Raw genomic sequence first — 21,671 nt, 5'->3', positions numbered from 1 at the left:
TATTTCTTTAGCCTTTGTCCAATATTTCTCTTCTTCCTTCTTCTTGACTGATGATTACACGTAGACATTCCGTCGCAACTTTGAAGAAGTTTGGTCTTTTTTAAGTATTGAATTTTTTTTAACATGAAAAGTTTTACTGGTGTAAATAGATTGTTAAATTTACAAATGAACTATTCACAATTTGTTCTAAGTTGCTGAAATCACATTCGAACCTATATATACATTTATATCCGTACAACTGTGTACTTACCATGACCAGATATGTAATCTGTATATATGGACATTAAAATTCTAAAATGGTTTACACCTGAGAGACAAAGTTTTTAAAAAATGTTCACAAACCTCTCCAACAACATAACATAAAACAAAAATAAAAGTTCACCCCTCTTAACAAAATGCATTTAACGCTGTGAGCGAACCGTTGAGTCTTGTGATTTGGAACAAAACCCGTTGACCTTTCGGAGAGAATAAAGGGAATGCCTGGAATCCGAGAAATACATTTCCCTATAGCGCCATCGCGTGGTCCCACTTTCCTTTACCTACTTTAAAGTATTGACATCCCCATGAATCAGATGATCCAATTGAGTGTCTGCATTAGGCAATCTTTTTGGGTTAACGCATTCTGGTTACCGCAACAACATCAAAAGAAAGACTGACTTGCATTCATATAGGCCTTTCACAATCTGAGGACGCCCCAAAGAACTTATATATATATATATATATATACACACAGGAGTGTAATCAAAAATTGATACCGAACCAAAGAACGAGACATTAGGACAGGTGGCAAAAAGCTAGGTTTTAAGGATGTCTTAAAGGAGGAGAGAGAGGTGGCGAGGCGGAGAGATTTAGGGAGAGGAATTCCAGAGCTTAGGGCCTGGACGGCTGAAGGCAGGGCCGTCAATTGTGGGGCAGACACTGAGCAGGTTTAAAATCAAGTAACTGGATAGGGTGAAGGATAACATTAAACAAATCATTTATGTGTTGGATCAGAAAACCATCCAACCCTTACAAGAATTAGAATGATTTGGAATATGTTTTTCTGCTGTTAAATTTTGCTTTTTTTTCTGGGGAGTATGGTGATGATGTGAAAGGGAAAATGATTTGTTACTACTCAGATCCACACTGATACCAGCATTTTCACTGCCTCGTGGAATTTAAAGCAAAATTGTGGTACTCTGGGCAGCAAATTGTGCTACACATGATGCTTCTGCGCTTGCCAGCTCGCAATTTTCCACCAATCCCACTTTTATCATAGAATCTTACAGCTCAGAAGGAGGCCATTCGGCCCATCGTGCCTGCGCCTGCTCTTTGAAAGAGCTATACAATTAGTTCTGCTCATCCGCTCTTTCTGCACAGCCCTGCAAACGAATGGAGCAAAAACAGGAGGTGAGCCAGTGCAGAAGTAGAAAAGCCTCGTAAGTAAATGTAGAAATTTGTAGGGTTTGTTACGGGATGTCACGCCACACCAAATCACTTACCCTAATCATAATCCAATTGGATAGAAGGAGCTAATGACACTAAAGTGTGAGGGAGTTGACTGAGCATCAGCAGATACACCATTAACAGAGGGTGCTTTAGGGATCTTTGCTATTTCAACTGTATATAGCATTTTACTCCCTCACATTGTCAATTTCAGTAACTCCTCCCAGACAGTTTCCAGATGATGTAATGAATGCTCAATTTTAAAATGAAATATTAAGAAAACACATCAGGATAGAAAACAGATACTGAAATTGGTTCAAATTATTCATAAACATTGATCCTGAAATGCTGTGATGATGGTAAAACTCCCAGTTTAATTTATTTTGAAATTCTGCCCTAAATTACATATACAATATTGTACAGTAAATGGAGTGGATATCACACATTTACTATACATTTGCACTTGTCAATTCTTACACACGTCTCACATGTGCACACACAGATTGTTATCTTACCTTATCCACAAGTGTCAGTGGGCTCAGTTGGTGGTACTGTTGCCTCTGAATTAGAAGGTTATAAGTTCAAGCCTCGCTTCAAGACTAGAGTATATAATTTAAGCTGATACTTCAGTATCGAGGGGGTGCTGTATTATCAGAGGTAATGTCTTTTGGATGCGAGGTTAAACAGAGGTCCTGCTCAGGTGGATGTTAAAGATCCCATGACACTATTTGAAGTAGAGCCACGATATCCAAGCTACTATTTCTCCTGCAACCAAAAACAGGTTAACGTGTTATTCTTACTGGTTGTTTAAATTTTCATTCACAGGTGAAAGGTTAGAAATTATCAGCAAAGCAAAAAAACCTCCAAATGCTGAAAACCTGAAATAAAAAAATGAAGCTGGAAATACACAACACGTCCACCAGCACCCGAGAAGAGAAAGAAAACACATGAACGTTTCTGGTCTGTACTTGAGATGTTGACCAGATTCTGATGGACCTATTGTGTGTATTCAGCATTTTCTCATTTTTATTTCAACAAAGGTAATATTCCATTTCTGATGTTATGCAGTTTACTAAAAGGATACAGACAGATAGATAGATAGAAAGATAGATAGATAGAATAAGGCAGCTTTGGACAAAGGTTAGATATTACTCATCATACAAGCCTGTGACCAGGAACATGAGCAGCAATGCATGCGGTCAAAATGTAAAGTAATAAAGGATTGGGTGGCTTAGTGAGTTAGCTTACTGCCCTTTTACCTCTGGGACCTGGGATTTGAATTTATCTAGACTGATGGGATTAAGGCCTCCTTTTTCCGCTTGTTGTAAGGCTTTTAGGTAAAAAGAATTTGAGCAGTCCCAATGGAGGTCCTAGTGGGCACAGCTCTGTACTAACAAACTACACACAGTTTGCTGCAAATTAGCAATCATATAGACAGACAATAACAGAGGCTTGTGTGGAAAATGGAAATCCCTCACTACTGAGTTGAAAGGTTAGCACATATTATTATCAACACAAATCATAGACCATTTACCACTGAACAGCATGACAGGGCTCACTCAATGGCTGAATGAGATTATCCAGTGACTAGCAGAGTCACTTAGACCAGGAAAGTTTCAGATTTGATCCCTAATCTACACCTGTACTTGTACAGCTGTAACTCAGCAGTAGTCAAAACCTTCAGGAGAGAAGGGGAGGAGAGAAAATTGGCAAGGAAAAAAAAGGAAACTACATGATAAAATGGCCAGATTTAATAATTTATGGTCAATGTTGGAAAAAATGTTGTAGATGAGTACAACATGGAGAGACAGTACTGAAAGTCACTGGACCAATACCAGAACCTGTCTTCTTCTATAAGATTAGTGATCTGTAACCAGACAAACAATCAAAAATCATTTATCTAGGAAAAATACTGAACTAACAGCCAAGGTCCTAAAAGCTGGTGTCATCATTTTAGCTCCCTTTACTATGCATAGATAATTACACTGACTTCTATTTGATCAGCTTATTTCCTACCAAGAGCAAAAGTACTTATGAACGACTGGATGAATCTTTCAGTAAACATAAGGATGGTGTTCTCCTGATCTCCTGCCACAACTTTGGGTAAATGGGTATTTGCAGCATTTCTGTAGGGTTTCTAAAATCTTCCACTAAAGTTATGGAAGGAGATTGTGAGAACCCCCTTTGCAATTCTACCCCATCTTTCTGAACACTATAATTAATAACTTTAAGGCATTTCTGGATAGATGAACCAAGATGGGCTGAATGGCCTTCCTCATCCCTAATTGTCTTCTGATCTTGTCGCCGAGATATTAAGGAACATGGTTTTGACTTTAGCAAGGCATTTAGTTCTATCAACCGTAACAAGATTCCAGCCATACTGAATGATTCTGCCATTGCTAATGAGACAAAATTATACCTGTTTAGTGATTAATTTTATTTTATTATTCATTTTCATTATAAAACCTTAAGGTCAAAGCTAATGGGGCGGGCATCTTAAAGACCAGTCCTGGACCCAACACTGTGCCCATTCACAAAAATGACTCAAAATGATACATCTTGTGTTCTGCTTCACAGTTTCTTTTCAATGTAACAAAGCTGGGAAAGATCTTAAAAAGGTTGATGAGTGAATGCAGAAAGTAGCATGGCATTTTGGAGTTTCCTCTCTCAGACACAGTGCTGTGAGGAGGTTTTGAATGTTGCTTAGGGAGAGAGGGAGAGAAAATTGAGGGTAAACCATTCACTGGTGACTCTTGTGTCTCTGCAAGTGGTTAGGTTCAGAGGGCCATTGGTGGAGATCTGAAAGTAGGTTGCCTTCTCAGCTGAGGTAAGTGCATTGGCTGGAGAGACCAACAGAGGAGAAAAGCAGAGGGAAAATTAAAAAGTAATATACCCCAGAAAAACCCATAGTGAGTGGATGAAATGAAACATTGAATAATAAATAACACTAGTCATGTTGATGGTCAGTAGTTACAAACTCTGATCTCATAACAAAATAGCAGTATAACCATGACCTTCAAAGGAAACTTCTGTATTTCCATATGGTGGTAAAGACCTATAACAGTTGAGAAGACTCTTTCACTTGACTGCCATGCCAACAACATTGTAAGCCAAAGCATAAGCAAACTCACTGAGCTGTGCTCAGCAAGGAAGTTCTTTCTACAAAACTTATTGACAATATTGGCTGAAAATCTTGTCATAAGTAAACATGATTACACTACTCAGAGCTATTCTGGTGTTGGTAAATCCCTATATAGCAGCAAACTACAAGAATTAGGAAACATTGCTGCTAATTTCACACTAAGATGCCAAAAATATGAGCATGGATCAAAGAGCCTGGATGACAGGATATAAACAGTCTCTTGGCCTACAAGAATCTTTGCACAGCCTTTTACATACTCAATAGAAACATTAGCTTTAACTGGAATTTTGTTATCACAGTCCAGTCTTGAAGACATATCTGCACTTTGAGTCTTTGTGCTCTTGGTCTCCATTGCCTATTACTACTTAGACACTGGGGGGAAAAATTCATCTTAGGGCCATCCATTTAGTGCCTGAAAAACAAGCAACCAGGAATTGAAAATCAGTGGGGCACTTTGGCCGCCCTATTGATGTCCAAGGCCCACCTGATGCCATATTCAGATGGGCCTATAATTGGCGAGCAGTCTGAAATAGGCATAAGGCTGCCATGCTACGCAAACTGGAGTCCTACACTTTTGTAGGATCCTGAGGTGCTGAGGTTGTGTGGTTAAATCACCCTTCAATTATCTCATTTTGGCTCAGCTCCTTCCCTGTGCTCAGTGCTTGCCTCAATACCTTAGTTACGATCGGATTGACATGATTATTAGCAGAAGCTGTGATTTGAAGGCTTCTCAATCGATGACACTATAGATTAAAATCATCCACCAAACTTAATGGTTTTATACTTTGAAATCATTTAACTAATAAAAACAAAATTTCTCAACTCGCCGCCTTATGATGTTTAAAAAAAAGATTACTGGAAACCAATTTATTAAGTGAACCATTTGTATTAATCACAGCTTGTAGCAATCATGTGGAGTTAGGGAGATTTTCTGTTACACTGCTCCTAGCACATGCCAGCATTGCGTATCAGGAAATTGCATCCAGCCTTTGATTTTCCACCACTGTATTTAATGGACAGAAAATTATGGGCTGGGGATGCACAATTTCCCAAGATGTGCCAGGAGCACCAAAGTGGAAAATCTCCGAAATTCCTTAAATATCCCAAATTCAGTTTACCAAAATCCATTAAAAATCTGCACTTTTTCTGTTGGGTGTACTGTTTGTGCTGGAAATCCAATTGAGAAGCTGCCATACAGGGAAAGAAAGCCACAATCCCACAATGCTTTGTCAGGCAGCTGTCAAACGAAAAGCCTGCACTTTGAGCAAAGCGCTGCTCAGTTGTTGAAATTGTCAGTGACCAGCATCGCTAAACAGCTAAGCAGGACTGAGAACAGCATTAAACTGTAAGTTAACTTTTACAGCCTTGGCATATCACCAGTGATGAATAAATATAATAGTAGGAGTGTCATGTGTTAATAAGACTGGAATGTTAATTCTAGCAACATTTTCAATCTGCACTTTGCTCAACAGCATGTTAAAAAAAAGCACTGAATAATCCCTTGAAGGGAGAATGGAATGGGGCCCATTTGTGATTAAATTAAATTCACTTTTTGACAAAAAAAATATTTTCAGCATGATGGTTATTAAGAGTATTAATTAATTGTTTTGACAGAGCACATTTCTCACTATCAAGAGCATTCCTTTTCACTGTGCGATAGAGTGAAGACAGCCTAATCCTCTCAGAACAGATTTAATTTTCCAACCAAAAATATCTTCTTAAAAAATTATTCATTCCCAGTCAAAGAATATTTCAGGAACTAGAATCCAGTATCACCAACAGCAGTGATGTTAAAATGTCTCGCTTACACTTTTTGATAATTATTTACAGCAGACCATCAACAAGTCTATTATTTTAATAGGCCAATGTAGAAGGACAGGAAATATGCACTCATTTTTACTGCTTCACCACAAAGTTACCAGCAAGGTGTAAACTGAGAAATTACCTTTGGCAATGACTACTGATAATGGATGCATAACGCACCTGTATGACAGTCTATTTTATCAGGGAGGATTAACTCATTTAAAGTAAATGGGTTAATGCCTGTGTCAGAATTGTGCACAAACCAGTAACCATTCATTCACGAATATCACCTACAGTAATTCTGTGGCTACAGTTTGATTTCTAGAGGCATAGAATTGAAAAGCAGAGACGTTACGTTAAACTTGTATTGAACCTTGGTTAGACACTTTGAGTACTGTGAACAGTTCTGGTTTCCATATTATAAAAAGGATATAGAGGTACCGGAGATGGTGCAAAAAAGATTTACTAAGATGATACCAGAACTGAGAGGTTATGCATATCAGGAAAGATTGATCTGGCTGGTGCTCTTTTATCTAGAAAAGAGAAAACTGAGGGGTGACCTGATAGAGGTCTTTAAGATTATGAAAGGGTTTGATAGGGTAGACGTCGAGAAGATGTTTCCACTTGAGGGGGAGACCAGAACTGGGGACCATAAATATAAGATAGACACTAATAAATCCAATAGGGAATTCAGGAGAAACTTTTTTACCCAGAGAATGGTTAGAATGTGGAACTCGCTACCACAAGGAGTAGTTCAGGTGACTAGCATAGATGCATTTAAAGGAAAGCTAGATAAACACATGAAGGAGAAAGGAATAGAAGGATATGCTGATAGAGTTAGATGAAGTGGGGAGGGGGCTCGCGTGGAGCATAAACACTGGCATGGATCTGTTGGGCCAAATGGCCTGTTTCTGTGATGCACATTCTATGTAAATAGTGGTCAGCCCAGCATCATTTACAGTTACGAGCTGGCAGGCAACTCTAACTTACAGAAAGTAAAACCCAAGTGATACTCTATATCGAATTTGACATATGGCCTAGATCTTTCACCCAACCCCCACTGCTATTTTGGTAGAAACATGCCACCATGTCTTGTGATTTCCATATATATGGGTGGGCTTAAATCAGAGAAATATGTCATCCAACATACTTCCCATGATTTCTTTCCTTCAAATTAATTGTCATTTGGAAAAGTATGCACTAATAAATGAAAGTCATCATGGATTTGTTAAAGGAAAATCATGTTTGACTAACTTGTTGAGTTCTTTGATGAAGTATCGCAGGGGGTTGATGAGGGTAGTGCGGTTGATGTGTGTATATGGACTTTCAAAAGGCATTTGATAAATTACCACATAATAGGCTTGGTAGCAAAATTAAAACCCATGGGATTAAAGGCAGTGGCAGTGCGGATACAAAATGGCTAAGGGACAGAAAGTAGAGAGTAGCTGTGAACGGTTGTTTTTCAGACTGGAGGGGAGTATACAGTGGTGCTCCCCAGGGGCTGGTATTAGGACTACTGCTCTTTTTGATATATATTAATGACCTGGACTTGGGTATACAGGGCATAATTTCAAAGTTTACAGATGACACGAATCTCGGAAATGTAATAAACAGTGAGGATAGTAACAGACTTCAGGAGGACATAGACAGACTATTTCTATGTCCACCCATATATATGGAAATCACAAGACATGGTGGCATGTTTCCACCAAAATAGCAGTGGGGGTTGGGTGAAAGACAGGTGAAATGGGCAGATACATGGCAGATGAAATTTAATGCAGAGAAGTGTGAAGTGATACATTTTGGAATGAAGAATAGGGAGTGCAGGAACAGAGAGACCTGGGGGGTGTATGTACACAAATCTTTGAAGGTGGCAGGACAAGTTTTGACACCAGGAGCCCATACAAACGCTTACCGGCTGAAGAGGGGGATCTACAAACGATCTTTTGAAGGCCTGCTGCAGCTAAACAACAACTTGCATTTATATAGTACCTTTAATGTAGGAGTCCTCCCAAGGTGCTTCGCAGTGGCATGCAGAAAAAGATGCCAAGCCAAAAAAGAGATTAGGAGGGTTGACCAAAACCTTGGACAAAAAGATGGATTTTATGGAAGGTCTTAAAAGGAGAAGAAGGAGGTGGAGAGGCAAAGAGTTTTAGTGTAGTGATTATGTTACTGGACTAGTAATCCAATATCAAACCATTCCATTTTTCATGAACAGCGACCTTTAAAACTTATTAAACAAAATTGTAAAGAATGCTGGCTTGGGTCAGTATTATAAATTGTACACATTTTTTAAATAAGTGGTCCAATTTGATGGTATTTCTGTTTTGTCCATCTTCCCAACTTTGAAAGTGCATTTGGAACTGTTGAAGGGTATTCTCTGTAACAACAGAGGTAAACTTGGGTGGGTCATTTTGAACATCCCAATCCATTAATATACCCAAATGGATATATAATTGATCTCAGATATTATACTCAAATCTGTACTGAATTGTACAATTTCTTCAATAACCCCTTTACAATGCCCTTACGGCTCTTAAAGGACGATTTTAACCCAGCTGGCCTGGCGGAAGCAGTGTGGGCGGGGGTTAAGATTGTGAGGGGGGGGGGGGTTTGCGTGTGTTCCCGATGTGTTGCCCCTCCCCCCCCCCGATGCGGTCCTACCCCCCACCTGAATTCAGGCACATGAAGGCCAACTGCCCCAGAGGGGTGGGGGACTAAATTAAATGGTAAAGTCACGTCAGGATAGGCATGCCATTTTAACTGTGGGCCCGAATAAGGCCCGTAAGATCTCAAACCCACCATTAAAAGCTGGCGGCAGCCAGAATCTGACCACAGGAGGCCCAGATAAATGTTATTTTCCTTAATTTTTAATTACTTTGGGCTTTCCCAGCTTCCTCCCATTCCCTACTTACCTTGCCGGTAACTGTTTCCGTGGATCCCTGGCAGCAGCCTGACTCTCACGGATTTTGATTGTCGCCTACCGGCAGTGACATCATTCCCCCTGGCTTGGAGCGGAAGTCAGTGTTGGGGCATGTAAATGAGGCCTGGGAGTTAAAATCTCTCGGGCCTCATGATCCAAGGGGCTGGAAGGTTTGCTGCCCACTTTGGCCCCGCACCTTCGATTTCCACCCCAAGTTAAAATCGGGGTTTTAATTTTCCACAAAGCCTAAATTAGGCCCAAGGCTTAAAGGGGTAGAAATTGGACCTTGTTGCGCCCGTTTTACGGACATAAAATGGGTGTAGTGAGGTCCAATTTCAGCGACCAATGTCCTGCACCCTGAGGCATCCCCGGCGGCCGCCTAAAACAGGGCGTTAGATCCCTTACCTATGTAAACGAGGGGCCTAATGCCTGTTTTAGTCCCCGTCTGTGAAATTGGATTCCAATGCAGGCCCGGCTCCTGCTCAGGATTCACCAGCTGTTGCTGTGGCCTAAACAATGACCGCCGCCAAAAGGTACATTTAAGAAAAAGTTGTTCCTGTGGAGCCAGGAGGAGCAGGACTCCATATTACGCGCGATCATCCCCCCCCGTTACTGCTCCACCCCCTTTCCCCGGGACTTATCTTAGAGCCGCTGCCGGTGAGACAAGCGGCCCAAAATTCACCTGGTTAAAATGGGCAAGCTGACTGTGGAGGCGTACCAGGGCCCGGCAGCTCACCCAGATCATTTAGATGATGCACGAGGCCTAACTGCGAGCTGGCGTTGGGCCTCCCGGTTTGGACATGCATTGTGGCCGTATCGCGGCCATCGCGCCCGAAACCAGGCACCGACAAATTTCTACCTCAAATACTGCTCCCACCCCTGGGGAGTGTCTTCTGGAATAACTCTCATACTTGTGAAGGGAATCTGTTTTGCAATCTTTTTCTAACTTCTAGCCTCCAATCTTTCCCAATTGCAGCCTTTCATATTGTCATATATTATCGTCATTGCTCCTCTGAACTTTTCTCTGTTGTTCCTTCAAAGTACAAAATAGTATGCTATTCAGGATATCCTTCCTCCTTTCTGTACTGCACGATCGCCTGTCTTGTACTCATTCTTTCCTACTGCCTCAAAACTGTGGAATTTCCTATCTCCCAAAGTCTTTCTTCCCTTTCACAATCTACAGCATTTCAAAACCCAAGCTTGATGTCATCTAGCACTGCTTCTTGATTTATCTCATCTTCTCGCCTACTCTTTTCAAACTTGGTGGTGCCCTGCACTATGGGCCTTGGCTTTGCATCTAACTTTAACCGGTAATTAAAAAATGTTGCTGCTTCCCCCAGCCCCCCCGCCCAACTTCCTTCTCCTTTTCAGTCTGCTTTATGATTCACCCTCAAGTCTGGTTTCCATCTGTCCCCTCAAACTGCACACATTATGCAATGCAGTGTGAACAAAACCTCCCTATGAATGTATGGATGGCATATCAATAAAATATTCAGACTATGTTATAACTAATATCATTAGCAGAGGAAGTCTTGTGCAGTTAAGCTTTACCTGCGTACACACTGCAGCTAAATAACTCTCTCTATATATCAATCCACTGACTACAGACTAAACACAGACAGGCTGAAATCTTTTCCGCTTTATACCATGTACTGCAGCACTGGCCCATGATAAAATGGGATGGAAAGAGATAAATATTTTTTTTTTATTTTTACAGATTTATGGAATTCTTCCTTTATTATTTTTCTTCAAAGACTTGAGGAAAGTTTTACATGTTAAAGGTATCTTTAACAAAATCTTTACTTTTCTGACAGTTCAAAAGTAGAACACGACATTCAGGAATGAAGCTGTTGTGGAATCTGTAAGGAGCCATTCAAGAGGGTAGTACGCGCATTATATTTTAATAAACAAAATATTAAATTGAAACTATGGTTGCTACTGGATTTGAATTTGGCACAATTGTCATAAGCAAATTTAATGGTAATACATTACGCTACAAATTTCCTCGGAGCTTCTCCCGATCGACTTGCCGTAACTTCAGTGGAAACCCTGGATAATCTGATCTTCCGATAAAATTACAGCAGCTGATCGAAGCAGCCCCCAAGGAAACCCCTGTCATTAAATAACTCCTGTAAAGTTCGGCTACCAATTTTTGGAGGTAGAAATGACACTTTCAATATATTTTTCTTAAAGAAGTGTAGTACAGTGAATATCGGCCTACGTAGAATTCTTTTGCTGATCAATTTTTGCGTTGCATTTTTGAAACATGCAACAATATTGCCATCTTCTGGTACAAATGGAACCTGTCACAGGGATAACAGGCTCATTTTCCAGCATTGTTCCTTCCCACTTCTCGAGAATGAATAATGTTTGACCTTTTCAAATGGCCGTACGTATTTAGCAGAACAATCCCACGAAGTATACTCTCAGAAAAGGCAAAGATAGCCAAGATATACACAGGAGCAGGTTAAAAAGTGGAATACGAAAGGATAGACAACTTGTCTGAAGTATAGCAATGCGCGTTAGTACATTTTAAACTTTATATAAGTACATCTCATGTTATGTTCAGAGGGAAAATCCCACAGAAAAAAATATTTCAGCAGCAGTTACATAGCATAGTCCAAGAATTGCTACCTGTTTGCTTGTGTTGGCTGTAAATTAAAATTAAACGGCGGTTTATAAAGCCAAAGAAAACAAACAGAAATAGAGCTTCTGGTGTAGTGCTGAAGGCAGAAAAATATATATTTTAATTAGCAGGGAAAGAATCACTACCTTAGAAGAAGAAATACTGGGTAGAAGTTTTGGCTAGGATCATGCTAACATAAACTTTGCCGCAAGTGCTAAGTTTTACCGATTGAATATTTCCTAGTTGACAACTCCGGGGTTAATCCCTGCCAGGGCTGAGGTTACATGAAGAGGTCTAGCAAAAGTCTGGTTGGTCACTTGCTTGCCCTCAATGTATGTATTTGCAAGTAGCATGCAATTGTAATTTGTAATGTACTGCATTGTTTCATGACCTGAAAAAGCCTGTAAACTTCTGTCGAACTTTAAAAAACAATGAAAAAAAATATTTCCTACTCTGATTCAACGCCACTCTAGAGGCTTAGTACTGGAAAATTGCTTTTCTTGTGCAATTAATGTTGTTAACATGTCAAATTACGTGATGATGATACATAGGCTTATTTGAATGTTAAATGCACTAAAACGTCCAAGGGAAAAGCACTAAAGAAGCAGAACAAAGCCTTGGCAGACAGTACAAAGGCAGATTCAGGGAGCCAAGGGTTGACCTTCCAGCAGATGAAATTTAACATTGCAGTAAAATATTTTGGAACTGCCAGAATGGCTCCCACCCAACAGCGAGGCAGAGGACTTGGGCCGACATTGCATCCAAGTGTAAGTCAGCTTCCAGGTCAAAGGTTTTGAGATCGACAGCCAGGAGTGGTTCAATAGGATCTGTAGACATGAGATTGAAAGACTTTTTGCCAGGTGAAGGATTATATCAACAACAATTGGTGAATCAGTGACTTTTTAAGATGAGAGGTATTAAAGGGTGTATAAGGAAAATAATTAAGTTGAGGAATCGATAATGCAAACAGCGCTGAGGTATGTATCATGTATTGGCAGTCAAACAATCAGGATTTATATTGAGAATTCAAGTGTGTCACTCAACATGGAATGTAACACAAGCTAAGCCATGAAACAGCATAATGAATCACCTCTCCCATGGGCTAATTCGCTACTAATGAAGGAGCACTGAAATGAATGTCCAATTCCACATGATCCTCTGGGGCACATAGTCACCTATTATGTTGGCAAGTCGTAGAGTAATGAAATAACCCAGGGAAGGTGGTGCTGATAAGGAGGAAGTATCTGCCAGAACTGAATGTGCTTCTTTAAGATATACCCAACACACAATCCCAGAATAAAGCACTATTGGAGCAGGAATCAAAATGTACATCAAGGAAGATCAGTTTAATTTCACATGGAGGCCCTAAAATATTGTTGCACCTCAAACAAAGAAGGTAGTGAGGATCCAATAGTTAGATGGGGGTGACAAGTGACAATTACCTGTTGTCATAAAGGCAAGTTATTAAGATATTATTAGCAAGATCTAAAGAGAATAATGAAATAGAATTGGATCATTTTGTGTTAATTCAGATTTTGGATCTGTAACTTTATGATTTGTTATATGCTCTACCAAATCCGTTCATTGGAATGAGGAGATAGAGCAATTTCAAATTTTATGATAATCTTCTGGCTCTGTTTAACTGGTTCATGCTTGATTATCATTAGATATTAATCAGATTTTCAAAGGGGATTTCTATTTTTCTGCATGGCTTGTAGAAATGGGTGCTCTAGCAGGAAAGGAAGGCCATGGTTGGGTAAAGGATAACTTCGGCTGTTCAGGTGTTCCCTCGAATGCACCCTATTCCTATGTGGCCTTTTTGTACAATTCTGCATCAGTATTTGTAGAGAGAATGCCCAGTCTTTATACAAAAGATAACCATTATCAACACTGGAATAGTGATACAGATATAAACATATCTAACTCAAGTGTCCACTTATAGCAGACAAAGAAAGCCTGGGCAGCAAAAGCAGAATTGAAAGGAGGAGGGGACAGTCCCTACCACATAGTCCTATGATAGCCAGGGAGCAAGGTGCACCACAGAAAAGTTTTTTCTTGCGCTAATCAAGGTGAGGGATAAGGGACTTTTCCCATTTCTGGCACCCAGTATCAGCATCAAGCTCTCCTTGTTCAGGTAGAACACAGCTAGATAGAGAGCAAGGCTTCCTGGCTCTACTGCAGCAACATGTTTCAGTCCAACAAGAGCGCCCCCTACTGCACCTGTGTGACATTTTTTCCATTACCTGAATGAGCCATACATGTGACCTTTCTGAATTATACTGCCTATTAGTGCTGAATTAGGGACTGTTTTGTACTGTGGGCTCATGCCTGATAGGAACTGGACTGAGATTGCCCAAACTCATTTCACATATGACCCTCACAGCCATCAAACAGCGGAGATTTTCATCCCATTGGTCTGTGCTGGATTCAAACCCAAGTGAAAGGCAAGTGTCTAACCCATTGCAACACTTGGTTTCCTAGAAGTAATGTCTTAAAGGTACAGGCACAACACAAGATAACTGTGCATTCACAGATATCAAGGATTAACAAGGATAAGAGGCAACCAAAAGCTAGATACTGTAAATTTAGATTGAGCTTAGGTTCACAATTTGCAGATCTGCCACAAATACTGTTATACACAACAATGAACATTCTAAGAAGAAGATTGCAGATAAATGGAAAGAGTGTGATAAAAGGACCCTAAAATGTTGGAAGTCTGCAGACAGTGCTGGCATTGTACAGCAGGTCAATCAGCATTTGGAAGAGAAAAGTTAGGTTAAGATACCAGGTGTGGCCCTCCATCAGAACTGCATTCTGTTGAAGTGTTACACCTGAAACGTCAATCTATTTTAAAAAAATCTTTCAGATGCTGACCGAGCTGTGCACTTCCAGCATTTCCTTATTTTGGAGAGTAGGGGGAGGCTGATGTAATTCAGTGAACAACAGGATCTTGGGTTAGTTGCAGCTATAGGACTTGAGTTTGCAAAATGACACTTGTATATTGTTCACTGTATTACGTACCTACCTACCCGCACTGTTTCACAAAGCAACACAGTAAATTGGATACATATAGCACAGCAGTTTATTTGGCCCAAGTTAGTTATTGTCTTGTTTTTATGACAAGCAATAAATGGGCAGAATTGTGGAATGCCATCCCCAAAACACTGGTAAAAAATCCTGGAATTCCTTGTTAAAAAAAGGGAATTTCAGTTATTTAATCATTGTAAACCAGTGGTTCTGGCAATGCGTAATTTGTCCCTATCCCCATGAATGAAGCATGGATACAATGCTAGGTTTATATGGCAATGTTTACAGGAATTATAACTCTTTCACTCCACTTCTAGTTTGCTGGAATCAACACTACAAGTTTCACTAAATTCAGTAGCTCCAACAAATAAAGATTTAGTTTATGAGCTACTCAAATGGAAAGTTCTTAGCTGAATTTGAAGTAGTATTACTGTACGGTTTACACTTCTACCTGTCAATCAACATCTAACTGCACTGCTGGCCAGGCATCAGAACAAACATTATTTGTAAACTGGGTATAAATTGGCATTTTCTGTTTTAAAGGTGAAAAAGCTTTAGTGCAAACAATCTTCAAATTTATTTATTTGCCCCCTGTTATGAAATATATACTCAGATAGTACAAGGCAAATTCATTTCATAATTTCTGCAGTGTCTAATAGTTCCAGCACAATTCAGATCTTGTGGTCATGCTGTGTTAACTAAATAGTAGAAAGTGATGGCAGTCAGATAATCTTAAGAGACTTTGGGGCACAAGTTCAACATTGTTCCACCTGTTTTACGGGTGCAAAATGGGTGGAATGATGACGAATTTAGCAGAACAATGGCCTGTGCCTGATGTGTGCGTGGATTTGGGCTGCCACTAATTTGGTCAGGGCCATTTTTAGCTGGCCCTATGAACGTAGGCCTCATTTCAATTTGTTTAAACTAGTTGGAATTGCGCAAGCTCGGACTAGATTTTCAGGCTGTACATGGACCGCTGGAGGCTACCACATAAAACGGCAGGTAAGTTTTAAACTTACCTTAATGTGGAGTTAGGAGGAGCACTCGTCTTGTGGGCCATTGCTGAGTCACATTCCCTTCCCCCCCCCCCCCCCCCCCCGCTAATTTGGTTTCTCCCCTAGAGTTACTTGCAGGGTAACAGTAATATTTGAGCCAGCCAAAATTGGAAGGCCCAGACTGGCAAGCTGTGTCGGGGGCGCCTGATTGGCATCCGCAGCTCGCTGGATTTATTCCAATGCGGCCCGGGGATGAATTTAGGATGGTTTTCGGGCCATTTTGTGCCCATTATTGGGTGCTTGCGAATTTAAGGTTATTTTTATATTCGATGCTAGTTTTGCCAAAGATGTCAATACCAAAGATGGAAACTGAAGCCTTTTGCCATAGGCTATTGTCAGTGGTTTTTGGCAAAAGCAGATTCTTACGTACAAACAATTTTAAAAACTGTTTAAATTTAGAGGTAACGGTTTTACACTGTAATATTTAATAACTTTTTATGTGGTTTCTGTTATTGGGGTTTGTCACTAGTTGGTAGCATTTTCATCTCTGAATGAGGAACTTAGGGGTTCAAACCCTTAGAATTGAATGACACCAGAGTGCATTACAGAGGGAGAGCAACATTGTGAGAGATGCCGTCCTTTTGGATGAGGCATTAAACTGAAAACTGTCTGCCTGCTCAGTGGTTTAAAGAAGAGTTTGGAATCTCCTGGCTAACATTCCCCCCCCCTCAACCAACATCACCAAAAACAGTTGGTCATTAATGTTTTTGCTGTTCAATGGATCTTGCCCCATACAAAATGGCTACACCATTTGTCTACATAACAGTCCAAAAGTAACACATCGTACTTGAAATGCATCAACATGTTTCTGAGATTAACATGAAAAGATGCTATGATAATGCAAACTGTTTTTTTTTTACGATGAAGGAATCCTAAGTGGATTTATTTGTATAATGGCTGAGGACCAAAAAGTGACAACATTTCTGTATCTGCATTTTCTCAGATGATGAATCCAATAATACAAATTGTACTTTTGTGGAGGTTTCATATTTCAGCAAAGGCTTTTTTCCACATCTTAATTAAATATCCTGCACAATTCACCCCCAGATTCTCACAGATGTTTTCACTGCATTCTATTTCCTTTGTTATAGACTCAATTTCTAAGGTGTTATTCTATTTAACAAATGAGCTGTATAAAGAAATGATTTAAAGCTTCAAAATGTAAAAAAAACTATTGTTCCATTAATAAGATCCTCTTTGTGTCAGTTCATGAATTCCCCTGATCGTTAGTGAACCAGTTTCCTTTCTGTTTAAGGAGAACCAAGTATCACAGAGCTTAATGGTCATCATGGGGGTATAGCCAAAAGGGGGTTTGGGGTGGACAGTGGTCCAAGCAGGCATTAATATGGAGTACAGTGTGATCACAGAGACACGTTACTTTATGGGAAGCTTCGAAGTGCTGCTATACAGTGGAAGGTATATTTATGAAGAAGAGGCAAGAAGAAGGCCTTCAAGAACAGTAGCATAATGCAACACATTTAAATACAGAATTGGCAGCACATTGCAAAATCTTTGACTCAAAAAGAAATGATTAACTAATGGATTAACATTCTCACAGTACCGATACAGACACTGTGCCCAGTAGCCAAATGCCAAAGACTGTGTTGTCCATAATGGTCAAAAGAAGATGGACACAATTATACTCCTCAGTACCAGTCATTAGTATAAGTTCATTTTACTTACAGCTCACACTAACAGATGTTACAAAAAGATAGTGTCAAAAAGTAAACTAAACTGTACCTTTGACAAAAAAGATTCAGAGGTGTAAAGTTGAGCTCCTGTTCAGTCTCCATGTAAGCTATCCTTCCAGTTAGCTATCTACATGAGTCCTGATGAAGGGTACACACCTGAAACATCATAATCTGCCTTTTTTCTTTACAGGTGTGACTGACCTGCTGTGAATTTCCAATATGTTGTTTTTATTGCAGATTTCCAGTATTTTCTGTTTTTCTTTTACCTGTGTCTTGTTGTATTGCAATGGTGTCTGTTCCCATAGCCCGCACTGGGTCGAGCACTGTGGGGGGAGATTTCCCATTCCTCTTTGCACAATGCCAGGAAATCCCATACCTTACAACGCTTGGCTTAGTATACAGCTCCAGAAACAGCTGCCATTGCAGTACAAACAGGCAGAGGGCTGTGAAATCTATGAAGGTCAAAATGGTAACTGAGGTTGCCAAGGGTAGAAAAAAATTCTCCTAGCATGCATAGGTAATACAGTAGCTATATATCACTACATGACTCAGCAGTTTTACTCTCTTTTTGGCTTTCAACTGCCTTTTCACTGCCTGTCTGAGATGAACTTTATATGTCATCCAACACTTTTTCACCACTTTGAAGCTTTTGCAAAAACTCGTTCACAGGCCATTAAACTCATTAACAGTTTTTTTATGGTTGTAGTCAGCATACATGATTCTTGACTTTTACCTGTTGTCCTTCCTCTCCTCTACACTTTTGCTCAGTTCTATAAAAGGGGTTCGCTTATCTTCCAGTTTCCAGTTCTGACAAAGAGTTTATAACTACGTGATGAAAAAATTGACCATGGTTTTTTCAATTTAAAAAATTTAAATAAAGAGACGATTAGTGAAAACAATTTTTTCTCCTCTCTCTTAGTCATTAGGAAGATGAAGAATATAGCAGAAGAGTGACTGGTGTGGGGGTTAGAGAGATGAGCCATGTCCTTAGCCCAACTTGCAACTTATTATGTGGAATGATTATCATAATTTCATTTTAGTTTGTTTAAGAGCTTTACTTCAAATTATTGTTATTCATAATAGTGCCTTTCTTCTCCATCAACTTCCTGCTCCCACTCCACAGCTCTGAGCCAGTTTTGTTGCTTCGATGCAGCCCCAGTCTCAATCACTCCATTGCCTCCCAGCTGCAACCCCAGCTCTAGTCCTTGTTCCTGCCTCCCTAGTTTCTAAACTAATTTCAGATTTCCACCCTTTGTGTGTTTTTTAAAAAATTTGCACATTAATCCAAACATACAGGATTCAGACAAATACCAGCTTCGTATTCTACAGTTTCATATTTTTACTGCTTACGTATTTTCTGCATAACTGTTATGTTAAGCTTCAATTAGAGCATAGGAAACCTCTCATTCGAGATGTTCAAAATTCTAATAGTTCTTGACTGTTGTGCTTGCATAGAAGTGGAACGTATATAAAATCTATTTAAATAACATTGACAAGTATATAAAAAATATGGGAAATGAGAAACTTTGCTCAGTCCAGGAATTTGCTTGTCGACTGTATTTGCAAAAGCACCCTTGGGAAGTGAAAGAAAGAATCAGTGAAGATTTTAAACTGGTTTCAGAGCAGAACTAGTTCATGAAAATAATGACAATTGTTCCCTGCAGAAAGGAAGTGGCAGCAGAGAATGACAAGCTCACAAATTAAATCAATGGAATAAGACTCACAAACCACTTCCACTGGCCCCGCACTAATCAAACTGTACACTTACAGAACCACTGCATAACCTGTATGGCTGTATCCAAACCTTGTCAAGTCTCCAAGACAAATGAACCTCACAAGTGAAGTTTCTGATACAGCATCGCAAGTCTCGCACTTGTGCAAATGTTTGGATTTTAAGATGCATGTCTAAAGAAAGTCAGTTTGACTTGGTGCTATAGTTAAGGGCCACCTCTTACACTAGACACCAAAGAGCAACAAGGACAACTGGAGCTGCCAAAACTGGAGTAATAGCACCAGTAAACCCTGTAATTTGGGGAGGGGGTTGGGAACGATGTGATTGGAGGAACATAGGCTTCAGATTCTTGTGAATAGATTGATTGACCGTTCTTCAGTTTCCACTTATTCCTATTTTGCTTAAATAAAAAGTTTACTGGAAATACACAACGAGTTAGTCAGCATCTGAAAGAGAACAGTTAAAGATAGGCTTGGTGATTTGGATAGAGTTCTTCCGAACTGCAGTCTCACACAGAACTTTAACTTGTCTTTTCTCTTTCACATGCTGACAGATCTGATGCCCATTTCTAAAATTTTGGTTTTATCCCAGATTTTCAGTGTTCAGTTTTCCTTGTTATCTCTATTATTTTACTCATTCTAAATGAGTGAACTGCTGAGGCTATACCAATTTCTCTGTGACTATGCTATCCGCAAAACAGCAGTCACACTCCCTACTTCCTTTCAAATTTGTAGATTTAAATTCTTAATGCTTCTTTTAGACATACAGTTCTAAATCCAGCAATGAATTGCTAGAGCAACATATTGGCCCAGAAATTGCTTTTAAAATAATGGTGAGCCTAACAGCACTCACCGTTATTAAAGTGAAATTGAAAAGCAAGTTCCGGCAACCGCACATGCACAGTCAAATGCGGAAATCCGGAACTTGCTCTTCCTGGTTTGCCGGCGATCTGACAGCTTCGCCCTAAAAAGACGTTGCCAGCTGCAATGAATACAATCAATGGACCAACACCAACTTGCTCTCCTGCCCAGCCGGAAACAAACTAATCTCGCCACAAAACAAGTAAGTTTTAATAGCGTGGTATGTCTTAATGACTTCCAAACAACCTCTCTGGCACTAAAAATTATTTTTTAAAAACATGGAGTCTCATTACTTCTGATTTTAATAGCTTTTGGACATTTAAAAATAATTTTTTTAAAATTAAAAAATGAAAACTTTTTTTACTTTTGCCTTCTGTCTCTTTTATCTCAGTCTTTTAATCTTATCCTCTCTTTATTTCACATTCTCTATGTCATTTTATAATACCTTATCGGGCACATCCAGGTTTCTAGTCTGCGCTGTTTGTGAATGAACTGCACTTCCTCGTTTTCACAGCGTGGCTTGCTTCAAGCTGGTTGATTGAGGGGCCTTAGAGATAGCTCACATAGCCCGGGAGAGAACGCTGATGTTGTTTGAATTCGCAGTTCAAGGAAGTTGCCGTCAAAAAGAGCCCGGTAACTAAGTGGGTGAATTTAAATCTAATGAGCAGCGACCACTGCTGGTTCACTGCTCGGAGCAATTTACAGGCCAATAAGTTGGTTGTATCCAAGCAACGTAAAAATGTTCAAACTGTTCCTGAATGCATTGGTTTAAAATGGTAACCCATTCACTCTCACTGTATATGATATTGACTGAAACATTGAGCTGTACTAACAATATTGTGCAAATCTCCTCTTTTCAGACTGGACAGCCTATTAGTAACTGGAATAGAAACTGGAATGAGGTAGGAGATCAGCCATGATCTTATTGAATGGCACAGAGTATGGCCGCCTCCTGCTCCTATTTTTTATGTTCTTATGGAAGTATTCTGATAGTTAAAGGACAGTGAGTCTGGAATAAGATCCGAGTCAGGAAAAATCTGAAAACCAACTGACTGCCAAACAATATCTTTGAAAAAGGGGTAAGGTTTTAGGAACTGTCGGAGGAATCTTGGGAGAGGACTAAGTAGAGAGCACATTGCTGCTCAGCTCATCAACCAAAGCTTCAGGGATCACCGCAGGCAATTATCATTAAACTGTTCCAGTACTGAAGGTGGCATTAGTCTGAATGTAAGAAAAAGTCAAGGAGAAAAATAAGGCTCACTGACACATTGAGCTTCCCTCTAGTATTTTAACTCATCCAGCCTAGTATCCAACTGTATCTTGAACTCCCCTAATGTCTTTGACCCCCACTATCATACCTGATTGATCGTTCCAAACATTTCTCACT

General features: G+C 39.8%; 1 long non-coding RNA gene across 1 annotated transcript; it reads right to left on the bottom strand.

The window, feature by feature from the left end:
- Window positions 1-112: 112 nt before the first annotated feature.
- On the bottom strand, window positions 113-20,869 carry LOC137333789 (uncharacterized). Its single transcript, XR_010965988.1, has 3 exons — window positions 20,730-20,869; window positions 1,941-2,190; window positions 113-1,361 (listed from the first exon to the last, which is right to left on the bottom strand). It is a non-coding gene; the product is annotated as an uncharacterized lncRNA (long non-coding RNA).
- Window positions 20,870-21,671: the final 802 nt, after the last annotated feature.

This window comes from Heptranchias perlo, chromosome 16 (assembly GCF_035084215.1).
Source record: "Heptranchias perlo isolate sHepPer1 chromosome 16, sHepPer1.hap1, whole genome shotgun sequence".
NCBI classification, from domain to species: domain Eukaryota; kingdom Metazoa; phylum Chordata; class Chondrichthyes; order Hexanchiformes; family Hexanchidae; genus Heptranchias; species Heptranchias perlo.
The sequence above is the reverse complement of the archived record's forward strand: the minus strand, read 5'-3'. Positions and strand labels throughout refer to the sequence as shown.